Genomic DNA, 10,000 nt, shown 5'->3' with positions numbered 1-10,000 from the left:
AGAACTCAACCACTTCCACCGCAGCTCGACCGGCTAGTGGGGATTTAGGCGAGAAAACAACAGAGACTGATGGGGGGGAAAGAGAGTCTGAACCCAACATCACCAACAAGAAAAATGTTTGCCCTGTGCAAACATTTGGGAGCCCAGTTAGTACTTTGCACTCTTCCAGTAGCCCATCTGAAATCTTTCTTGGTCTTCCAGACCTTGCCTTGACTGTTCCATTTATCTTTCTGACAGGGGAAATAGGTAGTTTGAGATATTGAGAGTATTTGCAGCCTTGTCCTTTGCGGTGGAAATGAACCATCTTTATTCTGAAATCCTTGGACGACTGTTTAGAGGAACCCATGGCTGTTAACAGTTCCGAGTTATTTCAGAATAAAAAGTTCAGCCCTGGAATTATATTCACCTGACTCATTAAAGCCCTAACGAGTAAATCACCTTTTAAAAAGTAAAGAATAATCCAAAAGCGTTCCCAAACTTTTGCACAGGCCCCCTTTTCCTTTTTTCATAATTAACAAACAGTAAAAAACGAAAATAAAAAGCAATCTCGCGTTAAGATTTGCAGAAAGGTCTCGCGTTTAACTCCATTTAGAGTTTAGGGTCTCGCTTTCGATCACGTACAGATCCACTGAAAGGAGGTGTGCGCGCAGTGCACCATGGGGGATGGAAATATCACAGCGTAAACTCTTCACATCGGAGCCATTTTTAATGATTTATCAGGCCTCCTCAGAAGTCTGAGAGCGCTCTCCTCTCTCCATCACACACCCGCCACAGAAAGCTCTCAAGGAAAAAAAAAATAAAGAAAAGGAATGGCAGAGTATAAAATAAAAATTTCACGTAATGTCACGGCTGGGAAAAAAAAAAGAAAAAAAATATGGTCAATGTCCCGGTGTTTTCATGACTTGAAGAGTGTCCGTCAAAAGAGTCTGACGGCTACGAACATGAAAGCCCAGCCAAGGTGACTTTATAGGTGATTTAAAGAGAATCCGGGAGAAGGAATAAAGCGAGGGGAGGGCTTTGAAGACCGGATGAAGCGAGAGAGCGAGAACGAGAGAGCGAAAGGGAAGAGAGAGAGGGGGCAAGGAACAGAAGGAAAAGGAGGAGAAAGAGAAGAGGGAAAGAGAGATGCGGGCAGACGGTGAAAGGGTGAGAGGGGGGCGGGGAAAGAGAACGCGCGGCCGGCATTCGTGACGGGGGGAAGGAGAGAACGAGAAGGAAGGGCAAAGGAGAGAGGGAGAGTTAAGGAGGGGGGCAGGCGGTGGGAGAGAGGATGCCGGGGACGTTAATGAAAAAAACAGTTTGGGGGTAAGCGGCGGAGAGAAACTGCCTTTCAAAAGAGCGACTCCAAAATGCGAAATGAGCTTTTAATGAGGACGGCCGATCCTAGCGGCCTCAGCGGCGGATGACATTCAGCGGCGCAGGGCTGATAAGATTAAAGTTAAATTCCTAATTAATCCCCATAAAGTAGATTACGCTACAAAGCGGATCTTGACAAGATCATAACTCTGGCCCTGCCCCGGGCGAAACGGCCCGCGGCAAGCTAATGAGAGACTTACACCCCCGGTGGAGATTACCCCGAGAACGCCATACCGGCGTGAGGAGACCTGCCCTTCCCTCCGCGCCGTTAAAGGCACCGCTCTGCGCGGAACGGAGTCCGGAGGCCGCAGGGTCCACGGAAGAGCTGCCTCCGCTGCGGCCAAGGCCACCACGGGGGGCTAACGCCCGAGAGGGGGGGCCGCTACGCCGCCCTGTGCAATAAACACGGGTCCGTTCTGGAACCGACCGGAAGGAAACGGAGCGGGCTTTAGTGACGGAGGGGAGAGAACGCCGCCCCGGCGATCCTATCGGGGAGGACAAGAGATGAATGGAGTGAGAAGGAGGACGAGGGGAGGGGAGAGGAACGAGGCGTCGTTAAATCAAAGGGGCTGGCGGTCGCCGCGGCTCCTGCCCGGCGGGGGGCCGACATTCGGACGGATGCCTGATGTCGCCTGGCGGGGGAGGGGGGGGTGGAACGCGAGGCGAGGAACCGGGGCGAGCTCGTCAGGGCCGATTCGCCCAAAACGAGGAAACGCCCCGCCCGATATCCCGCCGTCACGCCCCAGGGCTTTCCGGAAACTTCCGCCCCACCCGGCGGGGACCGAGAGAAACCTGCTCCGCGCACAGGGGGGGCCTTCACGGGATGCAAATACGGAGGCGAAGCGCGGAGCTATTCTCGTGGCGCCGTTTCTCAAAGCGACGCGCCCGGCGCGGGGGCGGGGAACGAGAGGCGGGGAACGCTAACGAGAACCCGCCGATCGGACGGTCGGCCCGAAGCCGAAAAGCCGGAGAGTAATCTCGCCGTGACCGTTTGGGAAACGGCGTTCAAACCGAGGCGGAGATCCCTCACGGGCGGCGTTTAGAGGGCTGATGAATTATTGGTCGGTCGGTTAAAAGCTCTTTATGCTAAACGTGCTAAAGACCGGTGTGAGACTCTCTCCGTGAGGAGTTCCAGAGAGAAGGGCCCCTTTTTCGCACCCGAGGTCTCGGCCGCACGGGCGGCTCGGCGCGCCACGGAACCCGGAGCTTCGGCCTATCACGGCCCCTCCCCGCGCCCCGGCTGTCCAATCGCGCTTCTTCCAGCTGAGCGGGCAGCCCTCCAGGAGGAAAAGCCAAAGAGACAGACGCACAAGTTAACTTGCTTTATCTATTCTTTATCTGGTATTTCATCATCTTACCACTTGTCTCTCTGCTTTAAGTGGCATGCAGTATTAATACCGGAGCCTACGGAAGGGGGGGGGGGGGAGCTTTTAAAGTTATCTTGTAGCTGTGGAGAGACAGGGGAGGGGGGGGGAGGACGATGGGATATGGCTCAGTTCTGAAGAGACGGTGGCTAGAAGCAGCCCAGCGTCCAGGGGATTCGGTGCTAAAACACTCCGCTTCCCACTAAAAGCATTAGCAGCCAGATCTGACACAAACACAAATAGAAGCCTCTATCCCCCCCCTCCCCCACGTAAAGCTGAAAATGGCCACCCCCCCCCGCGCACACTCCCCACCGCCCCCCTCATCATGGCTGTCACAGCGTGTCTGAGCCGGGGGGAGTGGCGTGGCTCCAAATCCACAGTAACAGCCGGACATGGTGACCTGCCACCGCGCCTCACATCAAACAAGGCCAGGGCTGAACGACCGGTCCCACAGGTACCACCCCCAGTCACCAGAAACAAGGCCAGGGCTGAACGACCGGTCCCACAGCACAGGTACCACCCCCGGTCACCAGAAACAAGGCCAGGGCAGAACGACCGGCCCCACCGGTACCACCTCCAGTCACCAGAAACACGACCAGGGCTGAACGCCCGGTCCCACCGGTACCACCCCCAGTCACCAGAAACACGACCAGGGCTGAACGCCCGGTCCCACCGGTACCACCCCCAGTCACCAGAAACACGACCAGGGCTGAACGCCCGGTCCCACCGGTACCACCCCCAGTCACCAGAAACAAGGCCAGGGCTGAACGCCCGGTCCCACCGGTACCACCCCCGGTCACCAGAAACAAGGCCAGGGCAGAACGACCGGCCCCACCGGTACCACCTCCAGTCACCAGAAACAAGGCCAGGGCTGAACGCCCGGTCCCACCGGTACCACCTCCAGTCACCAGAAACAAGGCCAGGGCTGAACGCCCGGTCCCACCGGTACCACCCCCGGTCACCAGAAACAAGGCCAGGGCAGAACGACCGGCCCCACCGGTACCACCCCCGGTCACCAGAAACACGGCCAGGGCTGAACGACCGGTCCCACCAGTACCACCCCCAGTCACCAGAAACACGGCCAGGGCTGAACGACCGGTCCCACCGGTACCACCTCCAGTCACCAGATCACACGCACGGGTCCCTGTTGGGGTTCGGAGCGCAGTGTTGTGGTCGTGTTGGGGTTCGGGGCGCAGTGTTGTGGTTGTGTTGCGGTTAGGAGCACAGTGTTGTGGTCGTGTTGGGGTTCGGAGCACAGTGTCGTGGTCGTGTTGGGGTTCGGAGCGCAGTGTTGTGGTCGTGTTGCGGTTAGGAGCACAGTGTTGTGGTCGTGTTGCGGTCAGGAGCACAGTATCGTCTTCCCGTTGCGGTGAGGAGTACCGTGTTGTGGTGCAGTTGGGGTTAAGCCCAGTCTACATCAAACAGCGGACTTGAGACGAGACGGGAGAAAGCTCAAAACATCTGAGTAAAAAAACTAAGCCGCCCATGCCAAAGCACCAAGTAAACAAATGAGCGAATGTTTCCATAACAACGACTCCATGCGCGTGACTGTTGATGTTTCTTCTAGTGACCTGCATATGTGTATTTTGTTAAGCCAGCTAACATTAATGTACTATTGCCGATATACATTTTTTGGTACAGTGATTTTCTAGCAACATAATATTAGTTAAAATACAATCTAGCCTGGGAAATAATGGGACGTTGACATGGACGCTGTTACGGCATTACTGGTCGTTATTCCAGTGAAGAGACGACAAATACCGCCAAGACAGCAGAGGAACGTGTGGACCCGCAGTGCTGCTTCGTGATTGGTTAAGATAAAAAGCTTTGTCTGCTACATAGCCCTATGTTCTAAAAACCAGACTACAACAAACAGTGAACTTGAGATGGGCAGTTTCGGAAACGCTAGCTGATGAGAGCAAATGTTCTAAGACTGGACAGTACACAGCGCAAAAACTTTCTTCAAAAAACTTTCTAAAACCATCCCTTCTCGTCCGTTTGATGTAGACCAGGCTTAAGAAGCACAGTTCTGTGGTCCTGTTGGGCTTAGGATCAACTCTGATTCAATTCAATCCTGAGAGCAAATGAACCGGAATTCAAATGCATGACCTGAAGAAAACTCTTGAGGCTTTTTTTGACTTAGTAACTGAATTTTTATTTAACTTAACAGAACGAATTGAAATAGAATTGGCCCCAAACCCCACAGTCCTGGAATGGCGGTAGCCCAAAGAAAGGAACTTCACCTGGCTGCTTTTACACCTCCGATTCAGTTTGGAGGGAAAGAGCCTCAATGTTTGCATCAGTCCACTTTCAGACATGAATGCAGAGGTGAGGAAGGGGTGGGGTGGGGTGGGGTGCAGCGGAGAGGGAGAGGGGGGGGGGGGGGGCTCCACTTTCGTTCTGCACTCGCACAGATTAGTTTTTTTACTAGAGGCTGTCGTGTATTTTTAATTCAAAAAGCGTGTTTAAAAATTCAGAGCCCGGGGACGGAGCGGAGGGAGAGCGAACACACCTGAAAATGGACAAAATGGATGTCTTTAGGGACTCTGCAGAGCTCTAATCTCGGAGAGGACCCCGGCCCTGATTAGAGAGAGAGAGAGAGAGGGAGGGAGGGGGAGGGGGACGAGCAAGGGAGCGGGAGAGCGCGCGCATTTCCATATTCATCCCGCCGTAATTGCGCACCTGCTCGGTGAGAAATTAAAGCGCCCGCGGGGGGAGGGGGAGGGGGAGGGGGGGGTCGGGGGAGAGCGAGGCGCGCTGGAGAACGGCTCTAATAAAGGTTAATGGAGCGGGCGCCATTCTCCCCGCCATGCCGCCATACCGGCACCACCACCGCGCGCACCATCGCAAATTAAGGTCAGGGACCCAACCGGTGATTAACCGCAGCCTTAGACATCTGGTCGGTCCGTTGGTCCGTGCGTCTGTGCGCTCCGACGGTTTCCAGAGAAGGACACCGCACTGATATCTGTTCTGCTCTTAAAGCCCCTCTGGGAAACAGACTGGCAGTCGGAGGCACACAGACCGAGTTGTTCTGAGCCGGTTCCGCCCTGTTCAGTGCTAACCGCGCTAACAGAAAACGTTCTCACAATGTTACTGCCATGTAGCGGCAATGTTTATAACGTTCGCGAAACATTCCGGTAACATTGCGAGAACGTTTTGGGTTAGCAGGGTGATGCGCTCTTATTTACGCTGCCGATGGCAGACAGACAGGTGCCCACACACACCCAGCTCCACGTCCGCTGTGTTCTGGTGCAAATCAGACACAGCAGAAAGGCAATGGGACGTTAGCTCCCATTACACAAAGCTCCCTTTGCACTGAATTATTGCACTTTCCAAAATAACAGTGCAACCTGTTTGTTAAGACGGCATCAACCCCAAAGGACTGAATTCTCAGAAACAGTTCAAATGAACAGAATAAGCCATTTTAGTTAAGGAAAATGTACTGAAAATAATAGCCATGTTTTACTGACCTAATATTGGTGAGTAAAACCATACTTGCGTCAACACAGTGTGCAACTTTATTGTTTTTCGAAGGTATGAGAATTTCTAACAGAGGAACCACAATGTATGGACTTTGGTGAACTACTGACCACGTTTCATTTGTTGCCACAACATCAATGTGTCCTATTTCAATCTCAACTTAAAAATGGAAGGGGATAGTTGGCTAGATAGCCAACTTCGAAATGTAATGCCAAATAAGTTCATTAGTCTTTTCAATCGCAACATCTTGCGATATGGAAGCAATCACTCAGCAATCAAGTGGTGAACATGATTCTATTATAGTATTTGATGCACTGAAATCAGCCTCACCAGTTAATATTTGTCATTATACAAGGTTGTTGTATAAGAACTTCCCACAACAACACGCTAACATACATTTATAACCATACATCCCCGAACACCAGTCTCACACTCCACAACAACCAAATGCACCTTAGCAACCGCCTCACATTCTAAAACTACAACCAAACTGACCTTAGCCAAACTCCCCTTAGCAACAGCGTCACATTCTAATACAACAGCCAAACGCACCTTAGCAACAGCCTTACATTCCAAAACAACAACCAAACTCCCCTTAGCAAATGCCTCAAAATCCAAAACAGCAACCAAACTGCCCTTAGCAACAGCCTCACATTCCAAAACAGCAACTTAAGTCCCCTTAGCAACAGCTTCACATACCAAAAGTAAAAAATAAAAATCCAAACACCCCAGTCAACCCTGACATTATCTCATGTTAATCGGGTTTATTTATCCTTCTCCGATCGGTACAGAATTAATTGTGTGAGCATCAGGCTTTATGAAAAGCCTGCACAGTGAGGAGATAAGCGCAGGGTGTTAATTCTGCTATCTTGTCATCTCCGTCTTTGAAGATAGTTTTGTGTGATCTGTACCATCAAAGTACAAACTGGAAAATAAGCCTGTTACAAGTTAACCCTTGGGGATGATGCTAATAAAAAATTAATTAAATAACTAGCTGCTGATGAGGGAGCAATACGGGGGCAATAAGTTTTTTTTTTTTTTTTGCTTTTTATCCGTCTCTCCCCTCTACGCAACTTCTAAACATAGGCATGTGGGCATGGAGATTATACCTCCCCCCACTCCCCTCCTATGAAAATGCTCTCCAGTCGAGGCGACTTGGAGCAGATTAACTGAAAAAGTACTGAGTACTGAGAGAAAAAAAAGCAAACACGATGGAAATGAAAAGAAGTGGTGCTGAGAAGGTAGACAGAGTGGGTCGTGTTTTTCTTTCCAAACAAAAACTGCATATTCGGCAGCGTGTTGGACGACAAAACCGCTGTTTACTTAGCATTCATAAACGGTTTACCAAAGCCCATTTAAGAAAGAAAAAAACTATTTTCACTTAATCGGAATCTACATTTAAATGGTAATGGAGTTCTCGTGACGCCGCAGCCGGTTTGGAGAGGGATGTTTTAAGCGTTAATCTCTCAAGAATAAAGCGGAGATTAGCAAGAGCGCATTATATCTCAGAAGCTACTGTATGATACACTTCATTTGCATGTAAAATAGAAAAAAGGGACGAGACAAAGGCAGCGATCGTTTGGGTAAATAATCCTCGCCATTCTCTGGAGCCAGAGAAACCGATGCGGGGGAAGCCGGCGATAAAAGATGCGAATATGGAACGGCGATGTGCCCGTGGTTTATCACGCAACGCCGGTGTCGCAGTCACCATACACAAAGTGTCCAACCGGGTTCGAAAGAAACTTTTTCACGCAAGTTTCGGATGACCGTCTCTCGAACTTTGCTTCCGTCACGCCTCATGGAGGTTTATAATGGTAGAAATAATGCAACTAAAAAAAGTCAATACGCCCCAGGAGCACTAAGTACCCGCAGAGTCGCAAAGGAAGGAGGCAGAAACACTTGACCGGGTGAACTGCATGCCTAAACACAGGGCAGACGTGGTGACGCAGAGGACATTTTTTATTAACGGCCTCTCATTCAGCTTCGGTTCTGACATCCCGGTAGCCTTCACGCAAATGCGAAACCTCTGTAACGCTGAAGCTCAGCCTTCTGGAAGGCAATTCACTTTTTATCTAAATCAGTGGCGAATTCCGTGTGGACGGTGAACGTTACTACGCTGGTGGAGGGGCTGTCCTTTCCACCAGTCACTCAAGGAACAAGAACAGCTTGCCTTTCAAAACAACCACATTGTCAGGTTGCCCCGAAAATACCTGAATTCTGCTTCTGTATGGGAGCAGTAGTACAATATCTGTTCTTTTGGCTCTGTACTGCTCCAGCACATTGGACTTGAAACGAAACAATGGAGATGAGGTTAACATGCAGACTGTCACCTTGAATTTGAGGGTAAATACATCCATATCGGGTGATCCGTGGAGGAATCAAATCCCTTTTTATCCACAGCCCCCCAACTTTAGGGCACCAAAAGTAATTGGGCAATTGGCTTCTCGGCCGTTTCGGTTTAGACAGGCGTGTCCAGCATGAATCCAGCTTTACGGATCGGGAGGCTCGTCACATCCGTGGCGGTAAGCCTCAGCAGCTCATTAACAAACGGCGAAACCACGCCGCTAATTTAACGCCAGTTACCACAGCTATATTAGAAACGGGCCGTCGTTCTGCTCGCGCTCTTTAACCGAGAGTAGGGCGTCGTTTACTCGGCTTTACGAGCAGATTTTCCGAGCAGTCTCCTGGGACCGCGGGAAGCCGCAGGGCGCTACAGACGCCCACGTGCGCGCTCGCTTTACGGCGGCAACAAACACGCCGCAAAACACTCTCCACACTCAGATAAACAAATGTTTAGAGGAAGAAAAACCTACTGCTTCCACACCACACCACTCCACTGGGAATAAGAAAAAACAACATCAACTGTAGTTTATTTTATTCTATTTTTTTTACGATGGATAAAATCTTCTTTTTTTCCCTTTTTTTTACCGCGTTTGCTGAAAATGTCGAGTTTTTACTTTCTTTCCTTTACCCGTTAACTTCTCATCTGTGACCTGTTATCCAGTCTCATTGTTTCATCACGCGCAGATGGTTTCATAATTTCATCATCGACTTGCCCAGTTGGAAGTGAGTGGAGCTCATAGTCCTACCAGGAGAGAAACAGACAGACCGCAGCTCCACAGCAGAACGGACTGTTCAGCCCTGGCTAATCGGTGTGAAAATGACACCGACCCAGAGCAAAATGGTATATTAGCTGGGGGAGCGGCTACTAATAGCTCAATATCCCCCCCAGTACCACTGCTGTCATCCTGTCTTCAGACCAGCCAACACCGTACAATAACTACCCTGATGCCTAGCACAAACACATTAACAACAACCGCAGGCTCCAAACTAGCATCAGAGTACAAACTGTACCGAACCAACACTCAAAGTGACACCAGACTATACACTACATCAGCCCAATGCACATCATATCATCACTGTCCATACAGTATTAGCACAATACACACTGTATCATAGCACAAACTATTATCATCATAACACTGTATGAGGCTACAGAATACGCTGTGCCGGAATTGGCAGGACGCTGAGCTGCAGATTAGATTTGGGCAGGTCACTATGCCCTCCCCAACCCAGTGGAGTGGCACTCTGGCACCATACGGCTGGACTGCGCTGCCCTGGTTACCTCCCAGGAGGGACCGCCTGTTCCTCCAGCCTGGAGGGAGGGGTGAGGAGGGAGGGATTCTGGGAGAGGAGCACGCCTAATTTTTCACTGTCGATGCAAAGTTATCCCACAAGAAGAAAGCGCAGAGGGAGGGAAGGTGGTTGTAGCAGAGGAGTGTGTGTGTGTGTGCGTGTCT

The sequence above is a fragment of the Conger conger genome, chromosome 3, assembly GCF_963514075.1.
Source record: "Conger conger chromosome 3, fConCon1.1, whole genome shotgun sequence".
NCBI classification, from domain to species: Eukaryota; Metazoa; Chordata; class Actinopteri; order Anguilliformes; family Congridae; genus Conger; species Conger conger.
The sequence above is the reverse complement of the archived record's forward strand: the minus strand, read 5'-3'. Positions refer to the sequence as shown.